Here is a 27509-nt window from a genome sequence, read left to right as displayed (position 1 = left end):
CCAAAATGTGAGGCCTCTACTGAACCTGTTTGGAGAGAACAGTGGAACCCACATGCCTTCCTGTCTTTAAAACCAACATTCAACTTCTTTCAAGTTAGCCTTTGAAAGGCGCTTAGTCCTAAAGATTAAAGCCACAGGATCATGCAACAGGTTAAAAAAAAAAGGGGTTTCTTCCAGGGCCCCCAGGAATGTAATACTCTATAGATAGGTGCCCATAGGGCCACTAAGTGCCTTATCAATTAATGCAACAAAACTGTAATTAATTCAGGGGAACTGATCGATCCAGTTGTCACATGGAAAGGACCAGTGGGAAGAAAGTCCCGGGTCTCCCCCATCTCTGCTATACACAGGGCTAAAAATAAAGTAACTTCCACTCACGGATCAGGCAAATGCTATCCACAGTCCAAGAAGCGAAAAGAAAAGTGCCCTGGGGTCTCTCAGCCCTCCTTCGCCTTGGAAACCGCTCATCTGCCATCATGACCCTTCTGACGTGCCACGTCGCCCATGAAGCCTTCCCTCACTCATAAAGAAGCTTGGCTACACTGTCCTCTGTAATCCCACAGAACCCTACACCACCACTTGGCCCACGGTGGAGAAATCTTTCCATCCACGTATCTGCATCTGGTATGTCCAGCTTTGATTAATAATCCGACTCTTGGTTTTTGGCTCAGGTCATAACCTCAAGGTCATGGGATCGAGCCCCACGTCAGGCTCCACACTCAGCCGGGAGTCTGCTCGAGACACTCTCCCTTTCCCCCTCCCCAGGCTCCTGCTCCAGCTCGGACTCTCTCTCTCTCTCTCTCTCTCAAATAAATAAATAAATCCTAATAGATAAATAAATAAATAAACTTCATCGCAGCAGCTAACATTAAAACATTTACATTTTTCTCATCTCAAAAATAACCTCTTCATTAAAAATCTGGAAAATGTAAATAAAAAATCTTTTAAAAAAATAAATAAAATAAAAGTCTGGAAAATACATCAAACTATAGGGAAAGCAGTCTTTTACGATTGAACCTGGAACCCTTCCAAGTGTATTTTTGGTATAAATATAGACAAGTTAAAATTGTATTATATACATTATTAACATATCCTAAAAACATCTCCATGTCATTAAAAATTTATTTAAATTATGTTATATGGACAGTCTATCATTTACTTAATGATTTTGAGAGAGAGAAATTAAAAGGACATCATTTTATTCTAATTTTATTTTTTTTTCTTTTCTATTTTTGAAGGGACTCCATTTTAGAAAGACTCCTTTTCTGCTGTTTCTCTGCTAGGTCCCATCCACTCATGTTCCCTATTTCACCTTGCATCTGAGAAGACCAGAGGCTATGTTCCCACTCCAACATGAAGGCAAGAAAGTTAATCATTCTCTGAGCTTCTTCCTAGAACCTCATATGCCTAATAACACCTAAGCCGAACCAGGTCCTGAACATGCTGGGACGTCAGCTTCAAACAAACCTCAGTCTACACCAATGTCAGCCCCATGACCTCTGATAACTCATGGGGTAACACGTGACAGCTTTGATCACACCCTCCCCTGGAAGCCGGAAAGGTCACGTACTCTGGACCTCTTTCCAAATAACCCCCTACCCCCACACGATGGGGAGGGTCTCTCTCCTTTCCCGAGCCTCCCAGACACCCTTGTCTGCCACACTCTATCACCCACACTGCTCAGTAAACTCTGTCCTCACTTCCCCCTGCCTTGAGCTCGATTTCGATCCTGCGTGAAGCCAAGGACCCTCTCAACAGATCCTAAGGAACCCTCTGGGTCCTCAGACCCAGCCTGCCTCCCTCATTTTCTTCATGTTTGGACAGCGAGATGACTTCTAGTAGCTTGGAATGGGTAGATCTTTGCCCAAATCTCAGATTGCTTTAATAATAAAAGAGCCACCAGTTAGAAGTGAAGACACAGCTACCCTCATTACCTAGTCCTTACAAACCCCCCAAGCACCAAACAACAAAAAGGCCCAAGAGGTGACCGTGTCACGAAGCCACACATACGCTCTTGTGATCCTTTCCACGAGTTGACACGCTATGCTGGGTTTCTCAAACAGGGCACGGGGTGAGTTCTGTGCACAGGCCTACCTTAAGCTAACAAGTTAAGGCGTAAAATCCTTTTCCTCCCTTTCTTCCAGATATCTTTCTTCCATATCCTCCTCCTTCTTCCCTACTAATAGTTCAGAAGCCCTCCAAAGGTCAAATCAGAGTCTCATAACCTTGACACTATTGACATTCTGAGCCGGCTAATCCCTTGTCATGGGGAAGGTAGCCTAGCGGGGGTCCAACGCCTAGTAGGGAGTCTGGCAGCATCCCAGGCCCCCACCCAGTAGGCACCAGTAGCAAACCCCAAGCCGTGACAACCAAACTAATTCCAGACGTTGTCAAATGTTTCCCAGAGGGCAACTGTCAACTCCGTTGAGAACCACTGATTAAATTAACCATGCAGTTATTTGATAATAAAGATGGGGTGTGACCAACCAGGAGTGAGAATCTGGTCTCCACTCCTTTGCTGACTATAACTGATTGATAGTGTTCACCTGACGGCAGGGACAGGGAAAAGGGCTCCAGTTGACTGGAGATGTCTGCCACGGGCTGGGAATGGGTATTTGTCGCCTCCTTTAATTTGCCAGAAACAGCTGGACAGGAGGTGGGGATGGGCCCAGGGTTGACGACCTGCCTTCGAAGGGACCCGGCGCCATCTGCCCTTGACTCCATAAGAAAAATAACGGGAAACCTTAAATGCATTCTATTCTTTAAGATGCATCTGACTGCTAACCTCCTATGAAATGATCCCCAAAAGAAACATAACGACTAGTCATTCATTATAAACTTCTTATACTACTTGAGCAAGCTGTATGTTATCCAAGGCTGTAAGAACCAGAGCTGACTCTGCCCACACGGCCTCAGAGAGCTGGCGGGATCCAATGCTAACCCCAGAACCATAATTTTCATGAAAGGAAATGGAACCACTTTCTTCCGCACCATGTAATCTATGTGCAAAGAAAGAGAAAAAGAGAAGGCGCACTCCAAAACCCATTGGCTGTACAAGAATATAAGGTCTAATGCAGAACAAATCCATCGGAGAAAGACGAAAAGTAAGAGTTACTTCGACTTCTGATTGTGAGTGGGGTCTCGATTCTCCACAATGCAACCTTGCTCAGCTACTGACCTCCCTGGGCCACAGCCTCAGTTTCCCTCAGTTGGTAGAACAGAGATAAAATCGCACTAACACCTTCTAGTGTAGTTAGGATAAGCAAATAATACCCAAGACTATAGGGTTGCCTGGGTTGTTGAGTGGGTTAAGTGTCTGCCTTCCGCTCAGATCATGATCCTGGGGTCCTGGGTTCGAGCCCCATGTTGGACTCCCTGCTTAGTGGGGAATCTGCTTCTCCCTCTGCCTGCTGCTCCTCCTGCTTGTGCGCTCTCTCACTCTCTCTCTAATAAATAAATAAAATCTTTAAAGAATAATAGTAATAAATAACCAGGACTAAAAGCAGTAAGTAGACTATCGATGTGAGCTAATACTCAATCTAGAAAGCATCCACGGGCCTATGTCATATTTGCCAGTAGCCTAGCAACGGAAGGTTCTAGCAACCTAGAAACCCAAAAGAGTCTCATTCAGAGCCTCTGTATTCACCATCTCGTTTCCCCTTACGGTTGCAATTTGCCCAAACGAAAGCTCACACAGATCCAAATTATTTTTTCTCACTCCACAGACCTTCCTTGCTGGAGTTTGCAAAAACAGATCACGACACACTGTCCTTCCACAGCCCCGTCTCTGCCCCTACCTGATTCCTGACACAAAAAAATAAAATAAACTCGCCCCATTTAGAAAATCACAACACAAATGACCAAGTCAATAGCAGATCCCATCAGAGTCTTCATGATTCTAAGCAGAAGAGGTTAAGAAAATCCTTCTGTTTTCAATGGCTTTCAAAGAGGCGAACGAAAGACAGAAACCATCTGCTGTAGTTCGTTGCTAAAGGAAACAAGCAGGGGCGCCTGGGTGGCTCAGTGGGTTGGGGCCTCTGTCTTTGGCTCGGGTCATGATCTTGGGGTCCTGGGATCGAGCCCTGCATCGGGCTCTCTGCTCGGTGGACAGCCTGCTTCCCCACCCCCACCCCCACTCTGTCTGCCTCTCTGCCTATTTGTGATCTCTCTCTGTCAAATAAATAAATAAAATTTTTAAAATAAATAAATAAATAAAGGAAACAAGCATACTTCCTGTGCTCCCCATTCTGGCCCCCAGGACCCCATTATGTAAGAAGGCACCAGAAGGTAGCATCCTAGTATGTTCCCGAAGCAGAGGAGTATCAGCAAGACGATTATGGCCCATGGGGAAAAAGAGATGATACCCTTGACCATTTAACCAGCTGGTCAGAACAGGTCAACACATTTTTCCAAACTTCAAATATGGGCAGAAAAATCAACTGAATTTTGTTTGCTCATTTAACTTCTCTCTTCACTGTGGAAGGACTCACTTTTTTTTTCTGTGTGATTAATCCCAGCATGACAGGACCCCAGAACCTTGGGTCTAGAAGATACTTGGCAATCATTACCTACATTGTTTCTCAAGGTGGGGCCCAAGAATTACATGGACACTTACTGAAAATGAAGATGGGTGGGCTGGTGTTTAACAGACTTATTCCCTCTTCCTCCAGCCGACATTTTTCAGAGAAATGTGACTATGTGACTTGATTCTAGCCGATGAAATGGGAGTGGAAAAAACGTGCCTCCTCCTATAAGCCTTTCTGTTCTTTCCCGTCCCATGATTTGACTCCTAGGAATATGGCCACCAGGGGAGGGCGCACGCTGGAGAGGACGGAGCCACACTGCAGAAGGAGACTGCGTCCTGGAATCACATTTGGGAGAGAACTTTGACTGGATAAGAAATAAACTGCTGGGAGCCTGGGTGGCTCAGTGGGTTAAGCCTCTGCCTTGGGCTCAGGGCCCTGGGATCGAGTCCCACATTGGGCTCTCTGCTCAGCAGGGAGCCTGCTTCCCCCCACCCTGCCCCCCCGCCTCTCTGCCTGCTTGGGATCTCTCTCTCTCTCTCTCTGTCAAATAAATAAAATCTTTAAAAATAAATAAACTGTTGTTGGATTAAACCACTGTACTTTTGGATTTTCTTTCAGAAAGTCACCTTTCCCTAGCTAATAACACATAGACAGGGTCCTGTCTTAAACATATCAAGTAAGAATCTAGAGACTGTTGAAGAAGAAATTATTCTGACAGCTGTTAAAATGGCAAGGAAGACCGTATTTGAGATGATCAATAGGAGTGGACTCTTTACTCAGGCAACAAACTGAGGGTTGCTGGAGGGGAGGTGGGTGGGAGATGGGGTAATTGCGGGGGAGGGGTATTAAGGCATGTGATATAAGGAGCACTGGGTGTTAGAAGCCACTAATGAATCTCTAAATTCTACCCCTGGAACTAAAAATATACTATATATTAACTAACGTGACTATAAATAAAGTCTAACATAGTTGGGTGTGGGAGAGAGCACCAACAGGAGTATCGCAGTAAGGGAGCGAGGTCAAACTCAAATACAACAGGGACAAGCGGGGATTTATAGCAAAGGATGCAGGGGCCGGTGGACAGAAAAATCCGTACCAGGGGGTTTCCTGCACTACAGGCCGAACGGGATTCTTGTTAAAGGCAGGCCCGGGATATCAAAGGTGGGGGACAAGGAATTTGGTCAGATATTAAGGGTGGGGATAAGTTAGCAGGATTCTTTGCGGAAGACTAGGCCAGGCTGGGCAGGACAAAGAGAGAACTAGGGGCCAAGGTCAAGGTCTAGTCAAAAAGCGAGCCCAATTAAGACAGATCTTGTCAAGGTAGGGCCCGGGAATTCTGCACTTTAACAACCTCCTTGAGATGTGGAAAGGAAAAAAAAAAAAAAAAAAAAGCTGAGGGGCGAGAAGTACCCCCACGACAGCCGGCCACACAGGCAGACACCGACAGAGCCAGGACTAGAAAGTCTCCAGGGATCAGTCAGGTTCGAGGCAGCGTTTCAGGGAACGAAATACCCAATTCAACTGTGTCCCTCTATATATACGTTATCCCCGACTGAGCGCAACTTCTCGCTACCTTAGAGCAATTGAATCAGGAAGCATCCCTATTTAAAAAGTGAAAAATCCTGGACTCTTCCCCTTCGTGTCGGAGATTTACCCCTGAAGAACAAAGGGAAAGAGAAGTATGGGAAGGAACGGGTTACACGCGAGCCCGATGTGGGGCAGGGCTGGGCCTGTCAGATTCCCCAACTGCCTATAGTCATTAGGAGTAATTAGACCCTCCAGTACTGGGCGAGGAATATGAACAGACATTTAAGGGCGAGCTCCCCAGACGTTATAAAACAATACGGGGCGGGGGCAACTTTTCCCACAAGACCCTCACCTTAGAGAGCCACGTGCCCCGACAGTCCAAACCCTTCGGAACTGGGCTCAGAGTCTATGACGCCATTCTTCTGTGTATGTATATCCTCACCAGTTTACTGCTCTGCCCTTTGAAAAAGTGGTTGGTTTCTTTGAAATTGGCTTTTCACAAATAATCATGCAGAGTTAAGTATTAATATTCCTTCGGGGCCCTCTCCTGCTTCCTGCCTCTTCCCCCGCCTGCCAAGTGGCCCATTGGAAGATCTAATTGACCAGCAAGCCTCGCTTGACCAGTTTTATATATATAAATATATAAGTAATATATATTTAATATATATAATAACATATTATGTATATATATTATATCTATATGGGGCTCGATTCCAGGACCCTGGGATCATGACCTGAGACAAAGACAAACACTTAGCCAACTGAGCCACCCAGGCACCCCACTTGACCAGTTTAAATATCCTCTTGTAAGAAATTCACCTGACCCACCACCACCACTACTGGCATAAAATTCCCAGACCTTAGATTCTCCTGGCCCAAGTTGTGAATCTCCTTCAGCTCTTGAAGTATTTCTGACATGCTTATCTGGGACAAAAAGAAAAAAAATTTTTAAAAACCCTACTACATAGCCATGGTTTCTCCATTGAGCCCTGAATTATTATGGTTTTCCACATTTTCACATTCTCCAGGAGATGAACAGTGCTCCGACCCCTCTTGCAAATCCCTAAAACACTAGGCTTTGGAATTCACTGAAGGCCACATAAATCTGACCCGTTATATAATCGAAAACATTGGACAGAGCTGGCTCCCACGCAAGGCATTTACAACATATTTCAAGACAGCTGACCCCATGCAGCGCTACCTCCCAAAGAGCCAGAGAAGTCACAGTCTCTAAGCCATTCATCCCCGGACCCTCCTCGGTCACAAATTAAAACAGCCAGGAGGATGGAAATTGATGAGATCGCATTAAGTGAACAAAATCCAGGAAAATCAATCCTAACCCCTTTAGCTCCCAGCAACAGGACCTGTATGGATACGGACAGTGTAAAAGACACCGCAGCAGAAATTAACAGCAGTTGTCAAATGACTTTAATTCATTCTCCAAAGCAGAGGCACTACCATGAAGGTTTTGCGCTGGCTCTTCCTGACGTGCGAAAGCATAGAGAGAGCCTGTACCCGCACAGGAAAACAGCAACCGAGGAATACAGCTTCCCGATTTAAAAGGAACAGATTAATAAAGGCAGGCGGCTACTCAATTCCTTACTGCATTAAATCCCAGAGGAGGAGTGAAACATGTCGACAACACCACGATGGTTTTAAAGCACAGGGGGTCACGACGAATCAATTTCCTGCCCATGCTCTGGGAGTTTATAAAGAAAAAATTCGGGAGAGATGACAGATTGCTACAATATTAATTGCATATTTACATTCCTCACCAGCACCGAGGCAAAATTTGGCAGCTGGAGGAAAATGAGACTGGGCCGTTTATCAGAACCTCGGATAAATAATGATCCAATATCCGAATTTACTGGAGTCTGCCATTAAATATTTAACAGTAAAAAAAAAAAATGGATGTCAGCAACCTTTTCTAAGAATAAGAGAATACTTATTCAACTACTGCTCTTGCTATAGACAATTTTATGATCAGTAACAACAAGGTAACGTCTCTGTGGGAAATGCCACCTAGCATAGGGAATGCATCGAATGTCACAGGTTAGTGTAAGAAACAGTCTACAGGGATGAGTGGATACGGACTGTGAGCAAAACACTTAAACTCCAGGGCCTCAGTTTCTTAATCTGTAAAATAAAGGATCTAAATTCATTTTACCACTATGCCTCCGTGAGCTTTCACATTCTATAAGGCCACAACAAGCCTTACCGTGGTGAGTAAAAGTGTATTCTAGAATGTTCCTTTACCACAGCTCTATTATATTGCCTTTTGGGTTTGTTGAAGGAGGAGCAATGCTTGCTCCAGAAGATTCCTCATAGAAAGTGCAAATTTTATGGGAAATGGTCTAGTAAATCAAGGAAACATTAAGCTTCCCCTTGCCATTCTGGATGTCACCTACGACTCCAATTAACGGAGACTCAGACCTGTAGCAACCACACAGAATCCCAACTCCCTTTTTTTTTTTAAAGATTTAATTTATTTGACAGAGATCACAAGTAGGCAGAGAGGTAGGCAGAGAGAGTAAGGGGAAGCAGGCTCCTCGCTGAGCAGAGAGCCCAATGTGGGGCTTGATCCCAGGACCCTGAGATCTTGACTGAGTCAAAGGCAGAGGCTTAACCCACTGAGGCACCCAGGTGTCCCCCAGAATCCCAACTCTTGTCACACACGATGGCCCCTCACTACCTCCTTGCAGAGAGAATGCAGACACGAACTCCTCCCAACACCAAAAACATGTTCTCTTCCAAAGAGGACTACAATATCCCAAATCCTTACTAAAAAAACCCAAGAGTTGACACCATCACCCATGACTTCCCGAGTTGGCATAGATCCATTGAATTTATCAATTAGCCCTACCCAACCCAGGGAAACCGAGGCAGCCAAGGCGAGGAGGGCAACCAAGGAGAGGCTGGAGAGGTCTGCCGGTTGCATTTTCAGTTTGAGTACGAGGGAGGGTAGCTTCAGGAGGATTTTTTGGTAGCTGGTTAGTTTTTGTAAACTAACTCTGCACAATTTTTGCAGCTAGAGATGTTAAGCAGCCTCTTGCAGTTACCTACTGAAGACTGGGACATAAGGTCTGGCTATCCCATGCATTGTGACCCCGAGGCCCCCTCCCAGGGCAGAGGCGGCACACTTCAGGCCATCTGTCCCCACGATGCGCTGTGCTCGCTCGCACAGAGCTCACCTGGCCGGCAAGGGAAGCTTGCACCGCACGACCAAGAGCAAGATGATGGGTCCCACCCGGTGAAGACCAGGGAGCGCCGAAGTGTAAATGAGAAAAAGGCAGAGAAGAAACACAGAGCGTCCCCTGCATACTGGGGGAAACAGTCCGTCCACCACAGTCGGGACGTGGGACAACAAAGGCTTTCCGCTCCCATGACGGGCCTCACCGGAGCACTGGCCCCCTCCCAGCCAGCCCACCGAGGCCCCTTCGATCCAGATGTGCTGCGTATCTGTGATGAAAAATGCTAAAAACAGAAAAGCTGCAAGTCTTGCCGTCCAACAAAAGCAAAACAGTAAAGATCAAAAGGAAATATGTTATTCATCGTAAATGCGGGTGCTTGAAGAAAAGCAGATTGAATCAGAAGAAAACAGGGTGGCCAGTCATTCTTAGAAATTCTGGAGTGGCCTGAGACTATTATTAAGAATTTTGAGTGAAGGCGTGCCCAAGTGGCTCAGCCATTAAGCACCTGCCTTCAGGGGCACCTGGGAGGCTCAGTGGGTTAAGCCTCTGCCTACAGCTCAGGTCATGATCCCAGGGTCCTGGGATCGAGCCCCGAATCGGGCTCTCTGCTCAGCAGGGAGCCTGCTTCCCCCTCTCTCTCTGCCTGCCTCTCTGCCTATTTGTGATCTCTCTCTGTCAAATAAATAAATTTAATTTAAAAAAAAAAAAAAAAAAGCACCTGCCTTCAGCTCAGGTCATGATCCCAAGGTCCTGGGATCGAGCCCCACGTCCGGATCCCCGCTCAGCAGGGAGCCTGCTTCTCCCTCTCCTCCCTGCTTGTTCTGTCACTGTCTCTGTCTGTCTCTCTCTCAAATAAATAAATTTTTTTAAAATCTTAAAAAAAAAATGTCAGCTGACGATAATGATACCAATACTATGCTGAACACTCATAAACCACAATGATTAGGGACAGTGTAGATCCTCAATAGGACAATATGGAAAGCCAGCAGAAGGGGAAAAGAGGAGAAAAATGACTGAGAAAAGAGCAGAGAAGACAGAGCGAGCAGAAAAAGGGGAAGAAATGTTCCTGCGGACGAGGAGGAGGAGCGTGAGGGTGAGCTGTCTGAGTTAAACCCCGAGTTGTGGGATCAGAGATAAAGGAGGCAGGTAAACCACATGGAAGTAGAGAGCTCTGGCTCAGATGCTTTCCGGTAGCATCCGTGGGAACTGCATTCGGATGACTGTGGACCCGAGAAAGGAGGAGATGGACAGTGATCTGGCATGAGCACTATACTAGTCAGGGTTCTCCAGAGAGAGAAAAGAGCTTTTTAACTTTTAGAAATTTTTTTTAAAAATTGTGTGTGTGTGTGTATGTGTGTGTGTGTGTGTGTGTATCACACAGGTACATACATATATATACATGTATCTACATACATAGATACACACATACACACTAATTTGTTAAGGAATTGGTTCACACAGTTACGAAAGCTGATAGAGCCAAGAGCTGCCACTGGCAAGCTGCAGACCCAAGAGAGCGGAGGGTATAGTTCCAGTCCAAGGCCAAAGGCAGGAAAGAGACTGAAGTCCCACTTTGAAGGTAGTCAGGCAGTTGGAATGCCCCTAATTTAGGAGAGGGTCCATTTTGCTGTTGTTCTAGTCAAGTTCCTTAACTGATTAGACAAGGCCCACCCAGATTAGGTAGGCAATCTGCTTTACTCAGTCCCTCAATTCACAAACATCCTCAGAGGGGTGCCTGGGTGGCTCAGACCGGTTAAGCATCCAACTCTTGGTTTCAGCTCAGGTCACGATGTCGAGCTCCAAGCTTAGTGCACAGTCCACTTTTAAGAGTCTCTCTCCCTCTCCTTCTCCCTCTGTTCCACACCCCATACTCTCTCTCTAATAAGTAAATCTTTAAGAAAAAAAAATATATAAGTCCCCAGAGAAAGCCTCAGAAAAATATCAAATCAGATCAAACACATGGACACCAGGTGGCCCAGGCAAGTTGATACATAAAGTTAATCATCACAACACTGAAAGTGTGACAGGCCCCAATGTAAACACATGAGAAACACAGGTCATTATTAAAACCTCCTCCCTGGCCAAGGCTAGAGGCTAGAATCTAAGGTAGAAGTATAGTGTAGAGGGGCGCCTGGGTGGCTCAGTCATTAAGCATCTGCCTTCGGCTCAGGTCATGATTCCAGGGTCCTGGGATCAAGCCCCACGTTGGGATCCCTGCTCAGCAGAGAACCTGCTTCTCCCTCTGCCTGCTGCTCCACCTGCTTGTGTTTCCATCTCTCACTCTCTCTGCCAAATAAATAAATAAAAGAAGAAGAAGAAACCTTCATCCCAACACCACCTCCCATATGGGGGTCCCACCTCCCCAACACTTAGGACTCCACATCCAGAACTGTGGCCACTCCCAGAAGGCACAGACAACTAAGACAAGACGGGCTGGAAAAAATCCCCCCATTCTGGCCATGAGTTTTGGGGGTACGAGAGTCCAACTCTACCCAGGTGAGTCCCCTGGCTTCCACTCCTAAGGATCCCTGTGACCAAGGTACTTGACCATTCCCTGGCTCAGTTTCCCCATCTGCAACAGCAAATATGCTGATGGTGGCCACCTATGTGGACTGCTCTGGGGAGTAAATGAAGCAGTGGACAGTCAGCATATAATCCAATGCCAGACACAGAGTCGATGCTGAAAAAAAAAATGAATAAATAAATCAGTAGCTGATGTTTTGTTTTTCATTCACCACTAGTGCCCTCCACAAAGTGTCCACTCAGAAAAATAGCAGTTTACTTCCACAAAGAAACTGCCCAGCAACTGCCACAACCCCCACTTTCTGTCTTGGGCGGGGCTGGATTTGGCACCGGGAGGGCTCCCTCTGGATCGACCAAGAGCCAGCAGGAAGCAGGCACACGGGCATAAATGCATGAGACAGAAATGCCATGTCCGGCAGGCTGTGATGAAGAAGGAAGGTGCCTGGGGTTGGGGAGTGTGTGGCAGGGGCGGGGGGTCTTCCTTTGGGCAACGGATCTGCTATTAGGCAGCAACTGCCAGCCCACCGGCCTCGCCCCTCCCCTCAGAGCAGAATCTCATGGATGTCAGAAGGATACACATAAGAAGGCTGCCGCAGAGCCCTGCAGCGCGTCTCTATCCTTCTCCCCAACAGATGTCATGACCCAGAGACAGGACTCTATTCCCTCCCCTTCCCAGACAACTTCACGGCCCAAGGAAAGAATCATAATCCCCCGCAATGATCTCCTTTTACAGGGACCCCTCCCAACGTCCCCATCACCAACAAGAGGGACTCTCTCCTACTCCAGAGAAGCAAGCCTAAGACACTTGTCCAGCGAGGTCCCCTCATGTTCTGTGGGGAGCAGGTCCTGTGTGACCAGGGCAGCTCTTCCTCCCCTGCCTCCCACCCAGACCTAAGCTCCTTCAAGGCAGAACGCGTGCTTTCTCTCTGCCTCTTGCTTCCCGGGCCATTGCCAAGTGCAGAGCACACACAGCAGGCGTCCCAGAGAGCAGCTCCGAGCCGCAGAGAGGCCCCGGGGATCACGGGGGCCTCTCCCTGCTTGAGAGTCCATGGAAACAATCCCCGGGGCCTTCGGACATCATCAGAGAGCTCCTCCTCAACCCACAAGCCGATGAAGCCAAGACGCTAACCTGAGAACGTGCGAGAAAAAGGGTGCGTGTGAAATGGAGAAGGCGGAGGCCCCACGTGCTGGCACAGACCCCGTCAACTGCATTTCACCCTGTCATCTGCGCTGATCTGTAGCCCCGAGGTGAGCATAGGTCAGGCCTCAGGCAGCAGGCGCGGCCAGTCAAGTGGGCCACAGGCCTTCCACCGCCGGCCATCAGTCACGCCTGTCGCTGGCTGGGACACCCGGCCACCGACACTGCCAGCCAAAAGGGACGGGCGTGCTGGGCGACTCAGACTGCCAAAGAGCAGGCTGCATTTAGTAAATCATATTTTTCTCGTGAATTTTTTAATTCCAATAATTCACCCAACATTACTTTAATTTAAAAAAAAAGTACTGTGTATAAGGAAGTTATTAGCCAAGTCTATACATGGTTGAATAATCCAATTCGAGGGACCTTGATGATTTCAACATGGCGGGGCGGGGTGGGGGTCTGGGAATTGGTGAAAAGCACCAGGTGTAAGTGGAATTCAGAGAAAGGAATAATCAGGAGGCTTGGGATGGGGGGGGGTCTTCTGAGCATTAACCAGAAGGGGCTGCTGAGGATTCTCCTGGAGGGACAGACAAGCTCCGAACTATCCGAGCAGAAATGTGGGAATGAGGCAACTTGCTCGTCAGGAAAAGGTTGGACAATCAGGCTAACACCAGATTCTGGGAAAGTTCAGTGTGTGTGTGTGGGTGTATGTGTGTGTGTGTGTGTGTGTGTGTGAGAGAGAGAGAGACAGACAGACAGACACACAGAGACAGAGAGATACGAAAGTCAGGGCCTCTCAAGGAAAATTTAAGGACTCAGTAAGTGAACAGATAATAAAATGACAAAAACAGATGTCAACACCAACACTCAGGATACAAATCCGGGGCTGGAAGACTAGGGGTTATGCTAATAGACATATGGGAGTTGGAAGAGGAGAAATGGTTGAGTCTGGTTTCAAGCTGAAGTTCCCAGATCAGTGAGCTGCTCTATGGAGGAAATATCCTCGGGGAACCCCTGACACCCCGACCTTTGTACAACCCCCCCTGCCTCAATTGTGGGCAGGGCCTCTGAGCTTAATTTAATGTAATTTAATTTAATTTACAGCAAAGGCGATGGGACGTCACCCCGATTGTGTCTCCTTATAGAAGATCCTGTCTTAGCAGGCAGGGCCTTAGAAAGCCAAGTGCCCGGCTGTGAACGGCCTCTACAGGGGGCCACATGGCAGGAAGTGAGGACGGCTGCTAGGAGGGGAGGGTGGCTTCCAGCCACGAGCCAGTAAGAACCCAGGGCCCTCGCTCCCACCACCCCAAGGAAATGAATTCTGCCCACCGTGTGCATGAGCTCGGAGGCGGTTTCTTCCCCAGGCCAGCCTCCAGATGAGAATGCGGCCGGCCAACACCTTGACCACAGCCTTAAGACCCTCTACACTGTGCCAGACTCCTGACTCATGGAACGGTGAGATCATAAGTGTGTGTTAAGACCCCAAGTTTGTGGTTACTTGTCACACATCTCTCAGACTGGAGTGACTGGGCTCAAGTTCAGGGCAAAGGTCAGGTATGGAGCTGTGTCCATAACCCAGTAGGTGAGAGCCTGCGTGCTGGAAGCAAATGCTTGGGATTAAGCCCGAGCCCTTCCTAGCTGGGGGACTGTGGGCAAGTTATGGATTCTCTCTGTACTTCAACTCTTCCATTCATAAAATGGGAAAAATAATGGTACCCATTGCCCAAGATTACTACTGATGATTACCTTACCAAGGAACCTCTTAGCGCCCAGAACAATACTGGATCCAGAGTGAGCACCACTGGGGGAGAGGGGCTTCGTCAAGTCCTCACAGGCAGAATGTGCTGGGGCACCTGGCTGGCTCAGTGAGTTAAGCACCTGACTTTGGCTCAGATCATGATCCTGAGGTCCTGAGATCAAGCCCCACGTTGGGCTCCAAGCTCAGCAGGGAGCTGGCTTCTCCCTCTCCCTTTACCCCTCCCCTGCTCATGCTCTCTCTAGCTCAAATGAATAAATTTTAAAAAAAGAAAAGAAAAAGGCAGAATGTCCTAAGAAAGATGAAGCAAAAGCCAAAGCCCATGAGCAAGGAAGGAACTAAGATGGGCCAAAAGCAAAGTTAGAACCAGAAAGAACATGGCCAAGAGGGTAAACAGAGTCACAGTCCAAAGCATCACTCATCGAGGCAAGAGAGAGTGTTGGTAGAAGCAGGGAAGGAGCAGCCATATAACGGAGGAGTTTCCATGGGTTAAAACAGAAATGGCCCAGGAAGCCAGGGGAGCACAGTTGGATGAGTGCCCAACTCTTGATTTCAGCTCAGGTCACAATCTCTGGGTCATGGGGTCACGTCGGGCTCCACACTCAGCACAGAGTCTGCTTGAGATTCTTTCCCTCTGCCCCTCCCCCCACTTGTGCATACTCTTTCTCTCATAAATAAAATCTGTTTTTAAAAAAAATAATAAAATCTGTTGTAAACAGGGGCGCCTGGGTGGCTCAGTTGGTTAAGCAACTGCCTTTGTCTCAGCTCATGATCCCAGAGTCCCGGAATCGAGTCCGGCATCGGGCTCCCTCCTCGGCGGGGAGTCGGCTTCTCCCTCTAACCTCTCCCCTCTCATGCTTTCTCTCTCTCTCTCAAATAAATAAATGAAATATTTTTAAAAATAAAAGAAAACAAAGATAGCCCAAAAGGATGGAGGTGGGCGGGATTATCTGTCCTCTGAGACAGAACGACCTGGCCCACCGTACAGGGCCTCCTCACTCAGAAACAGTGGGGCGGCCCCCCTCCTCACGGCCTCCTAACCCACTCTTCCTATCTACTCCCAGAATATCCATTCTCGAAACCCACACTTCTGCCTGGTGTTTGCCCAGAAGCCCCTCGTCATCAGGGCAGTTCCCACCCAGCGTATTTAAAGCTGCCTTGAACCCTGGCTCTCCAGGCATCTGGCCCCCTGCTGCCACTCGACTAGATTCAGTAGTTGTTGTCATGTTTTCTGTTTTTCTGTCTCCCCTGCTAGGACACAAGCCTCACAAGGACAGATTTCTGTCTGTATCTTCTGCTGATAAATTCCAAGGGTTTACAATGGAGCACGGTTCATAACAGGTACTCAGAGCCATGACAAGGAAATGCAACATACAATCGGAACTGGATCCTTCGGCTTATAAAGGACGTGATGAGGACAGGCGCAGTCTACTGGGGTCTGAGGATTAGGAGGTAGTCACGTGTTAGTGTTGATTTCCTGACATCCTTGTGGTTGTAGGAAAGATGACTAAAGAATTCCAGGACAGTGAGCATCTGTCAGGAGGCTCGCGGGGGGGGGGGGGGGGGGTGCGGCAGAGGAGAAGCACTCTTGGACTACACCCCCCACTTCTGTGACTGCTTCAGGTTTTGTTTGTTTGTTTTTAGCACTGTTAAATTTTTTTTTTTTTAGTTTTTAAAAATAAAATAAAAACCTTGTCTTGAACGTAGTATTAAAAAAAAAAAAAAAAAGACCTAGGGGCACCTGGGTGGTTCAGTGGGTTAAAGCCTCTGCCTTCAGCTCAGGTCACGATCCCGGGGTCCTGGGATCGAGCCCCGCATCGGGCTCTCTGCTCAGCCGGGAGCCTGCTTCCTCCTCTCTCTCTCTGCCTGCCTCTCTGCCTACTTGTGATCTCTCTCTGCCAAATAAATAAATTTTAAAGATCTTGGAAAAAAAAAAAAAAGAAAAAAGAAAAAAACATAAAAAAATACTCATCACTTTATTCTAAATGGTTATTTCTGGAAAGGGCAATGAAATTGCTGGGGAAACGTAGGAAAGGAACTTTCATTTTCACTCTGCATGGTTTTTACCCCCCCCAAAAAATGTATTCTTTATATGATATTTAAATAATAAAGTATTTGGGAGGGGTGGGACTGGTCCACAGAAATGACACATACACTGGACCTTAATCCTCAGTGAAAACCCCAGAGCCCAAGCAAAGACGACACTCACTCTCCTCCCCTGAGTCTTTCAGATGCTCCGCACCTGCCCTGCGTCTTCAGTGAACTCTGTGCTCACCCCCACTCGGATCCCATTTGATTTCTATCCTGCGTAAAGCCAGGGACCCTCTTGGGCGGTCCTGTGGGACCCTCTCTGGGTCCTCAGACCCGGCCAGCCTGCGTCACCACCGCTCCCCGGGGACACTGCAGGCACAGACGGTGACGAAGGACGCGGAGGCAGCCGCCCTGTCCACCTGGTGAGGACAAGCTTCCTCCTGTTCCGGCTCCCACATCCCCCTGTGGCTCCAGAATAAGGGACTTTGCCAGCGAAACTGGCAGCATCTGCTGGGCTTGGAAGAGTGTCTTGGAGACAAGATGACAAAATGGACAAAGGTCTCCTACTGTATTTACATTTTTTGACTGCAAAGAACTTTGCAGTTTACTGAAGTTTGATCCGCTTCCAATTTTTTAAAAAATGTTTACTACGGTCATTTTGATGATGGTTACATAATTCCCATGTCCCTGTAACCCAACTTCAACTGTTCAATCCTGTTTCACTCTAACCCTCCTGCACCGGATTCTTTATGTTGGGGAAAATCTCCAATATTGTACCATGCCATCCAGGAATGCTTCATATATGGTTAAAAGAGGACCTTTTCCATAAACATCAACACAACACTATTTCTATGCCAAATTTTCCTCTGGGCTACGAATTGTCCGTTTAGTTTCTAAACATCTGTGATATTCTCTCTCTCTCTCTCTCTCTCTCTCTCTCACACACACACACACACACACAAGCAAGCGCGCATGTGCACACGCACACAGAGTGGGTCTGTTCAAATCAAAAGCTAACAGGACCCACACGTGGCATTTGGCTGACTCTTGGGTTCCCTTTATTCAGGATTTCCTCCGCCTCCCTCTCTATTTCTTTCCTTTGCATTTCCGTGTCCCCTGCAGAGCTAACCGCCTATCCCTCCCTTTCTCTGACTCCCCTTTGCTGGTAACTCCTGGTCACGCCTAGGACGGTGGTCCTTGATGCTCAGGCTCCGGCAGGGATCCTGAAGAGGAGGAGGTGAGAGCTCCCACCCCCCACCCCCGAGAGCTCTGCTAATCACACCACATCAACCCACACGGAAAGCAAAAGCACACGAAAATTCCCCAAAAATCACTCATGCGGGCATCGCTCTGCAACTGCCACAACCTGGGTAAATTACTGTCCTTCTTGGGCCTTACTTTCCTCATCTTTAAAATTCAAAGATGAAGGTCTCCTGGGTGGCCCAGCTGGTTGAGTGGGTGACTCTTGGTTTCAGCTCAGGTCATGATCTTGGCTTCCTGGGATGGAGCCCCATGTTGGGCTCTGTGCTCAGCAGAGAGCCTGCTGGAGGTTCTCTCCCTCTGCTCTTCCTTCTGCTCTCTCTACCTCTCTCTCTCAAATAAATAAGATCTTTAAATTACAAAGATGAACAACATAATGAGGACATTGACCTTAACTGGGCATTTAGCGCCCAAGGATCCTTCAAGAGTCCTTCCAGCCAAGTCTGTGATTTAAGTATCCAACTCATACAATGTGTTAGCAAAGAACACCCCTCTCCTTTGTGGGGTTTGGGGGAGCAATTTCATAAATGGGACAATAACAACGAAGAAATGAAGATCACAGATGTGGATTAGAAACAAAACTTCCGTCATCAGCATAAACCCCATCTGAACAACACGGTCCTATTTCCCATCTGAGCCACACTCGCAGGTATACGATAAAGGACGCTACAAAAGACTCATGGTAAAATCTTGGGTACATGGGTGTTTCTAGACTAGTGGTTCCTCACCGGGGGCATTTTGTTACCCTTTCCCTAGGGATATTGGGTGACGTCTGGTGACACTCTGGGCGTCACAGCTGGGGCGGTGTGCTGTCACAGAGGCCCAGGCAGGGGGATGGGGGGGGCTGCGAACTATCCCCCAGAACAGCGTGCTGTCCACAAAAAAGCATCCAGCTCCAGTGCGAACAGCTCTGAGGTTGAGAAACCCCGAGAGAGAGTCTCCTAGTTACCCAAGCGAAACCGTACCGTGCCGCAGTTTCAGGCAGAGGCTGCTAAGTTCTAAAACCACAGGATACATACCCTGCGTTACGAGCTGCTCCACCACAGACCCCTCCAACACATGAGGTTTGATCAAGACACTGGCTTGGTTCGGTGATCAAGAGAAATCAGAACACCTATGTCTGAATCTGAACTCTTCCCTCAATGTAGTAATCTTGGGAAATTCCTTAGAAGACATCCCCCAACTGAAGAATTCACCACGTGTAGCTGACTTATCTTGGAATGACAGCGCCTGCGCTGTGGCAGCCTCATTGAGGGCATGAGCCACGAGGGACCCTGGCCCTCCTTGGCTTGAAAGGAAGGACAGGCCATGAACAAACAGGCCAGTGAGTAAGAGCCAGAGTTCCAGTGCCTCCCCCTCCCCAGTACCATGACAAGGCTAGAGCAGTGTATCGCGAGGAGAGGAGGCGCTTGGGGACACCGTGGGCTGAGGGGATGATACTTCGTACTGGACACTCTGGGAGGCTTGTCTGGCGAGGGGACCCGTGAGCAGAGCCCTGCAGGAAGTCAAGGACTGAAAAAGGAATACATCCCTGCATGCAGAGCAAGGCCTGAGGCTGGCTATACTCTAGTCCCAGAAAGGAGGTGTGGGAAAGGCCCGAAGTTAAAAGGCAATGGGGGGCGGGGGAGACAAACCACTTGAGGCCATGCAGCCATGTGGGGAGTCTGGTTTTCAAACCCGAGCTAGCAGAAAGCCACTGGACGTTCCAAGCAAAGGAGTAATGAGATCCGATTGCCGTTGTGACCCTTCTGATTATACTGTGGACAGTGGACATCATGCAGACGAGAACGGAAGTAGACACCAACGGAGAGGGGCGCCGGGGTGGCTCCGTCAGCTCAACGTCTGCCTTCAGTTCAGCTCAGGTCATGTCGCAGGGTCCTGGGATCGTGCCCCATGTTGGGTTCCTTGCTCAGCGGGGTGTGTGCTTCTCCGTCTGCCTGACACTCCCCCTGCTTGTGTGCTCTCAAGAATTTTACTGAAAATCAACCCCCCACCCCCACCAAAAGAAAGACTTGCCACTGAGGAAGGTATTCCAAGAAACATGCCCCAGACTCTAAAAGCACTATTTCCAAAGAGGACCCCCCTGATGAGTGGTTGTCTCTTCTAAATAAGTACTGGGCAGTGTTGCCTCCCCTTCCCATCGCAGGGAAGATGTCAAAAGATGGTTTTGCCATCAGCCTCTTTACCACACAGAGCCAACAATGCCCACCAGGGGGCGACGAAGAGCAACTACCACCACCACCACCACCACTGCCTGAGAAGCCTAGACGTGGCGCCCGGTGAGCAAAGGATTCTACCACCAAAGAAATAGCAAATAAAAACTCAGATCGACCTGGACTGTTTTCTCCAGTACTTTCATTTCCGTCCTTGAGTGTTCTGGTCTCCCAGTCCTCAAGGAGTCAGCCGGAGCCAGGTGTGGGGAGGCGGGCAACAGAGAAAGTGAGGTTCGGGCTCTGAGCCTGGGAATCCATTACCTTCCCCTTCTTCCTCCTCGGGGGGCTTTTCCTTAGACTCTTTATTCTTGGTCACATCCGCCAGAAGATCCACGGGGCCGGGATGGGAGTGGGTCTAGAAAATGACGAGGAGGAGGCTTCTCGGCCGATGAAAGCATGAGCTCCAGGCCAACCTGACACCAGGACAAAGAGGGTCCTCCGTCTGATCTACCCCAGGGAATTACCCTGCGGTCTGAGCCAAAACCACAGTCTGTACTCAGGAGCCTGTCTTCTGTCTCCCGACTAACCACAGGCCGTCGTGGGTGGCTGCCCGTCAAGGGTGAGGGGACCCTCTGTCCTAGTCCTTAGCTTATCATCTCTCTCTCCCACAAAAAGCACCTAACAAGGCAGGAAGGAAGCAAGATGCCGCAATCTGTGCCAAGATTCAGGAGAGCCGTGGTGAGAACTAATTCAGACGTCACCACATCCTCAGACGTCCCTGCCTGCCCAAACGTACGCTTCCGACTTCAAAGGAAGATTGTTAATTACACATTATGATACCAATTATATCCGAATGCATTATGAAACAGGATCTTTGCTAAGAGATTTTATTATTTTAATTCTTTTCTTCTATCATTTTTAATAATTACTCTCTGGCTTTTATTACATTAAGATGCAATTAAGAAAGAAAAGTCCTTTATATTTTAAATCTACTGCATTCTTTTTTTTTTTTTTTCTTAACATCAAGAATTCCACAGCCTTCCCCAATAAGGTAGCACAGAATATAGCTGAAAGACAAAAGGAACAACTTAGATAAAACTAGCTGAGTCCCATTTAGGGGGAGAAAATGCCAGTCTACTCATTTTGAGAACCCTTGGCATTTACTGAAACAATGGAGAAATCTTGATCACAGGAAGGCAAAAAAAAAAAAAAAAAAAAAAAAAATCACACACACTTGTACACTCATATGGAAGAGAAAGCCCTCTACCATCCAAGAGGGCATGGCAAATCAGGACTCCATGCTAAACTCTGGGAGTACTAAGTGTTCAACACTAGTACTCAGGACCAATAATTAATTGAATACTAACTTTCATCCTGTCCAGTAAAATGACACCGTTATTAAACGTGAAACTACACATGCTGAATTACATTTCCTTTGAAGTGTAAAAATGTCATGTAACCTGCAGAAGAATGAACAAAAAAAGAGTAAGATTTGAACAATTTTAAGCCACAATTTGTGAGCCACAGAATTTCCCGTTCACACACACTAAGGCTGAGTGGCATTTCAGTGACGAGCAAGGATTTTCGCACGATCCATATGTTGATAGCCTTATTCATCTTTTACTTATTTTCTAGTCCACAGGTCAGCAACCTTGCTTTCTGTGAAGAATCAAATAGTAAATATTTCAGGGTTTGTTCAGGTAATGACTCAACTCTGCCCCCAACATAGCACCAACTCAACCACAGACACTAGTAACGAAGAGGTGTAGCTGTGTTCCAATAAAAAATTATTTACTGGGGCGCCTGGGTGGCTCAGTAGGTTAAGCAGCTGACTCTTGATTTCGGCTCAGGTCATGATCTCAAGGTCGGAAGATCGAGCCCCATGCTGGGCTCTGCGCTCAGTGAGGAGGCTGCTTGAGAATTCCCTCCACCCCCTCCAATCTGCCCCTCCCCTCACTTGCACATGTGCTCTCTCTCTCCAAATTAAATAAATAAATCTTTTAAAGAAAAAAAAAAAAAGGTGGCGCCTGGGTGGCTCAGTCAGTTAAGCATCTGCATGATCTCAGGGTCCTGGGATCAAGCCCCACATCGGGCTCTCTATTCAGCAGTGAGTTACCTTCTCCCTCTGTGATAACTTTCACTCACTCTCAAATAAATAAAATCTTTTTAAAGCAAAAGTAAAAGAAAAGGAATGGAGGCTTTAAAAGTTTATTTACAGGGCTAATGAGTGGCTTGGTTGATTAAGCATCTGCCTTTGGCTCGGGTCATGATCTCAGGGTCCTTGCTGAGCCGGGAGCCTGCTTCTCCCTCTACCTGCCACTCCCCCTGCTTATGCTCTCTCTCTTTGTCAAATAAATAAACAAATAAATAAATCATTTATTTGTTTACGAAAACAGGCCCCTGGATTCATCATCAGGGAACTACAGATCAAAAGTACAATGACATTCCAACTGACACCTGCCAGAATGGCAAAAATCAAAAGCACAAGAAGCAAGTGTTGGAGAGGATGTGCAAGAAAGGGACCCTCCTACCCCGTTGGTGGGAATGCCAGCTGGTGCAGCTCTGGGAGACAGCAGGGAGGGTCCTCAGAAAGTTACAAATAGAGCTCCCCTACGACCCAGCAATCGCACTGAAGACTGGGTAGAGAAGACTCGGTGTCTAGAACCTGTATTGCTCAACCATAAAAAAGAAGGAAATCTTGCCATCTGCAAGGACACGGATGGACCTAGAGAGCATAAAGCTACGTGAAACAAGTCAATCCGAGAAAGACCAGTGTCATAGGATTCCACTCATAGGTGGAATTTAAGAAACAAAACAAGCAGAGGGAGAAAAGAGAAAGAGAGAAATCAAGAAACAGACTCTTAACTCTAGAGACAAACTGACAGTCACGGGGTGGGGAGGGCAGGGGGGGCAGGTGATGGGGAGGAAGGGGTGAACTTGCAAGACAAGCACTGCGTAACGCACGGAACTCCCCGATCACTACTACACTGGATAACTAAAACTCACAGAACAATGCATGTTAATAATGCTGGAATTAGAATTTTAAATTTAATTAATAAACAAAAAAAACGCAGGCCCGGGGGCTATACTTTGCCTCCCCCAGTGTAGTGCTCAGGGTGCGGGGAAGGAGAAGTGAAACCGCGCCCTTCCAAGGCTCCGGTAAGAAAGGGGCAGGAACAAGCCGAGACAGGAGCGATCTGAACCCGCCTGTGAAGACACTGAGCCCCCACACTCTTCTTCCCATCATACCCGGGAGTAATTTTCCAAGATCAAAACCACGTCCAGACACACAAGGTAGGAATTGGTCCGCCACAATCTTTGTTCTCAGATACAAGTGTCTCCCCTGTCTAGCAACTCACACAGCACTCAAGAATGAAGACCATCCATAGGCAGGTCTTCCCACTGTTGGCCTTGAACTCCTCCACCTGCTGAACGGCCCGAGAGGCTCCAGGGAGCCTAGAGTGGCCAAGGTCCACCAATGTCACCTCTCCTCCCGCAATACGTATGGCTCTTCCTTCTCTGGACACCTCCCCCTAACACCTCGCACTCCAACCACCAGCAAATGCTATCAGCTCTCCCTTCACAATGTAGCAAGAACTGGGCTGCTTTTCACCAATTCCATCACCAGGATTCTAGTCAGAGCCACCTGCTAATTGGTTTTACTAATTCTGCCATGGATCCTGCCTCTCCCCCCAAACAGTATTCTCATGTTAAAAAACTAAGTGAGATCGTGTCCATCCACGGTTCCCAAAACCCTGTCAATGGCCTGCAAGGCCCTATGGAATCTAGATCCCAATACACACGCCCACATTGCCCATCACCTCCCTAGTCACCCCCTAGTCCTCTCCTGCTCATTCACGCTGTAACAGGTGCAATGGGCTCCTTTTGTTCCTCAAACACACCTGAAACTCAGGACTTCTGCTCTTCTCTTGCCTCGGCCTGGAACACTCTCTCCCAAAAAGGCACCTGGCTTCCTCCCTCGCCTCCCTCCTGTCTTTGCTCACGTGTGTCCTCAGAGACATCCTCCCTAATCATCTTATGGAAATCACAGTCCGATTCCTCAACCCCACCTCCACGACTGGTGTACTGCCCTTGCTCGCTTGGTTTCTCCCCCAAAGCATGAATCAGCAGCGCACATGCTGTGCTGTACTTCAGACTTCACATGCACTAGAAGGTCAGCGCTATGACCTTGGCTGGCCTTGGTGTCTCGAACTGAGAAAGGCATGCAGCAGGAGGTAAAAAAAAGCATCTGTTGAATAAATTAATCCCCTTCTATTTATCTGCCCTGGAGTATCTCAGACGACTCCATTTCCCCCCGGCTTCTGTTCCTCATTTTTAGCATCTTTATTTTTTGTTTATTTTAAGATTTTTATTTATTTATTTGACAGAGTGAGTACAAGCAGGGGGAGCGGTAGGGAGAGGGGGAAGCAGGTCCCTGCTGAGCAGAGAGTCTGACGTGGGGCTCAATCCCAGGACTCAGGGATCATGACCTGAGCCAAAGGCAGACACTTAACCCACTGAGCCACCCGGCGCCCCAGCATCTTTATTTTTCATTCTACTTTCACCTTCATTCAATCACGCTTACACATTCCTGTTTCTTCCTTTTACACTCCACATCTTCCCTACCCTTCTTTCTTTTATTATCCAGAACTGTTTATTAAGTAGATTTATACATTTAAGAACAGAGGCTTTTTTTTGAATTACTGTTTCTACCAAATCCTGACGCCCGTATCAAATACGCAAAGAAACCAAGAGTTTGCAATAATGTCTTTTTTGAAAAAACTTCCTGATCGTCTTTGAAGGATAATATGGAATCGATTCATTATTCTGGTAAATTTAAGAACGAAGCCGTTATCCTGCCTTTTATATACAAACAATACCTCGGGGTAATTTTTTTAAAAGACTGAACTAAAATTCTTTATAAAAATGTTCCAGCTAATAAATGCAGAAGAAATGACGGAATGAGATTATCACCTTTTTGGAAACACCTTAAATGAAAGCTGGTGCAGGCATCCGCTGCGAGCCATCCGTGGCTGCCGGGGCCCCTACTAAGGAATGATCACATTCATAGCACCTGCCGATATTAACACTTTAGAAAGATACAAAATATGTCACTTGATGAAGTTACATTAGTCATTCATGAACTACTTTTGCCCAAAAATACGAACTTGAATCGAATAAAGCCTTTAGTTTATAGGAAATTATGGAGACAATAAAACATGTTCAATGACCACACAGAGATGCCGAGCTGGCCACAGGGTCTATATTGTGGCAATGACACAGGACAAAAAAGCCAGTTTCTTGACCAAATATACTGTCGGAGAGAACAAAACAGAGACAGGAAATTTATGTATTAAAAGAAACTAAAGAGACTATCAACCCAGTGTCATGTGTGGACTGACTTTAAGTCTTCTACTGACTACAGGATTTTTAACTAACTGTGAAAAACTACTTTATCCAACAATCAGGGAAATCTGAATGTGCATATTCAGTGATATTAGGAAATGAACTACTTTTCTTTTGTATGTGATCATAGTGTGTCAAGGCGTAACTAAAAGAAACCTATCTTTTCAGAGTCATAGGGAAATATTTAAAAATAAATCTGATTTTCTTTTTAAATCCACATCTTAAAATTCTTCTTCAAGGTCAGGACTTCGGTTGTTTCGATCCGAAAGAAGCCCCTGTTTCTCAAAGACACCCATAAATAAGGGGAGGCAGAAAGAAGAAGCAGTGAAAATCCACAAAATGCTGGGCACAGATTTAGGTCCCTATGATAAACAAATAAATGAAAAAGCAAACGTACTGATATACCCGTGATGCACCTAGAAAGTCCTTCAGAGCATTTAGGAGAGTATAAACTGCTCACCGTGCGGATGTCAGGCTTCTGAGAATGTTAATATCTGGAACACAGCCATCTGGAAATAGAAAAAAAAAAAATACTTCTGAGTGGCCAACAGCTTTCCCAAAGCCCACGCACTTTATCCCATGCAAGAAAAAGAAGCATGTCATTTATAAAACTGTAGCCAACAAGGCAGCAACAAGAACGCACAGTCGAGGGGAAAAGCAGAGCACTCAAAATTAGAAGCAGAGGACCAGAGCCATCCAGGAGTTTATAACAAAGACAGAGTGTACATAGACCCAACCCCCAGGGACAGCCCCCTCGAAAACCCTCCTACAGTAATAATATCCACGCGTCCGTGACACAGTTCCACCCAGGCTCAGGATGCTGGTCAAGAAACAAGAAGGTCAATATCGCTCCGGTTGTACCATTATTTCCATTAACATGGTTACAATTTAAGAAGCTGCTTTCTTAGGGGAACCCTCCTACACTGTTAGTGGGAATGCCCGCTGGTGCAGCCACTCTGGAAAACAGGATGGAGGTTCCCCCAAAAGTTGAAAATAGAGCTACCCTATGACCCAGCAATTGCACTACTAGGTATTTACCCTAAAGATACAGATGTAGTGATCGGAAGGGGTATATGCACCCGAATGTTTATAGCATCAATGTCCACAATAGCCAAACTATGGAATGAACCCAGATGTCCATCAACAGATGAATGGATAAAGAAGATGTGGGGGTATGGGGATGGGAGGAATACTATGCAGCCATCAAAAATGAAATCTTGCCATTTGCAATGATGTGGATGCAACTAGAGGGTATTATGCTAAATGAAATAAGTCAATCAGAGAAAGAAAATTATCACATGATCTTACTGACAGGAGGAATTGGAGAAACAAGACAGAGGATCATAGGGGAAGAGAGGGAAAAAGGAAGCAAGACAAAACCAGAGAGGGAGACAAACATAAGAGACTCTTAAACTCAGGAAACAAACTGAGAGCTGCTAGGGGATGGGGGAGGGAGAGGGTGGCTGGGTTATGGACATTGGGGAGGGTATATGCTATGGTAAGTGCTGTGATTTGTGTAAGCCTGATAATTCACAGACCTGTACCCCTGGGACAAATAATACATTATATGTTAATTTTTAAAAAAAAGAAGAAGTACCTTTCTTCCTTTAAGGAGGGAGGAAACAAAAAGCAGAACTGAGATCAAGGAGCAAAAAGGAAGGCGAGTTTCGAACTTGAGATTGAAGCCAGGCTTCTTAGCAAGGAGCACCCGCCCCCAAGCGGCTGAGCAGGTGCCTCGCAGCCGGCCCCACCTGGCTCTCAGTGCTGGGTGAGCTGGACTGGAAGTTCTGGAGGACCCCAAACAATTCCAAGGTTTTGTGGGGCGTAATGTTTAAAAAAAAAAAAAATTCTGATGTTTGCTAAGAAATGGGAAGGAAGACTTTATTCAGAGGAGGGATGGAGCTCACTCTGAATGCAGCAAGGACCCCCGGGGATGACAAACCAGCAGAGTGAGGGGATCACGACTCAGAGGACACGGCAAGGCTGGGTTACTAAAGC

At 47.2% G+C, this 27509-nt stretch overlaps 1 protein-coding gene across 9 annotated transcripts in view; it reads right to left on the bottom strand.

The window, feature by feature from the left end:
• The window catches only part of TIAM1 (TIAM Rac1 associated GEF 1), a 381203-nt gene that overhangs the window by 275675 nt on the left and 78019 nt on the right, over positions 1–27509 (bottom strand). For all 9 annotated transcript variants that reach the window (XR_006608160.1, XM_045085165.1, XM_045085166.1 and 6 more), the window contains exon 2: positions 25972–26020. The gene's annotated coding sequence lies outside the window, so the exon portion shown is untranslated. The remainder of the gene's footprint in view (positions 1–25971; positions 26021–27509) is intronic.

Source organism: Mustela putorius, unplaced genomic scaffold (assembly GCF_011764305.1).
Source record: "Mustela putorius furo isolate JIRA1106 unplaced genomic scaffold, ASM1176430v1.1 tig00000832_pilon_pilon_pilon, whole genome shotgun sequence".
NCBI classification, from domain to species: Eukaryota; Metazoa; Chordata; class Mammalia; order Carnivora; family Mustelidae; genus Mustela; species Mustela putorius.
The sequence above is the reverse complement of the archived record's forward strand: the minus strand, read 5'-3'. Positions and strand labels throughout refer to the sequence as shown.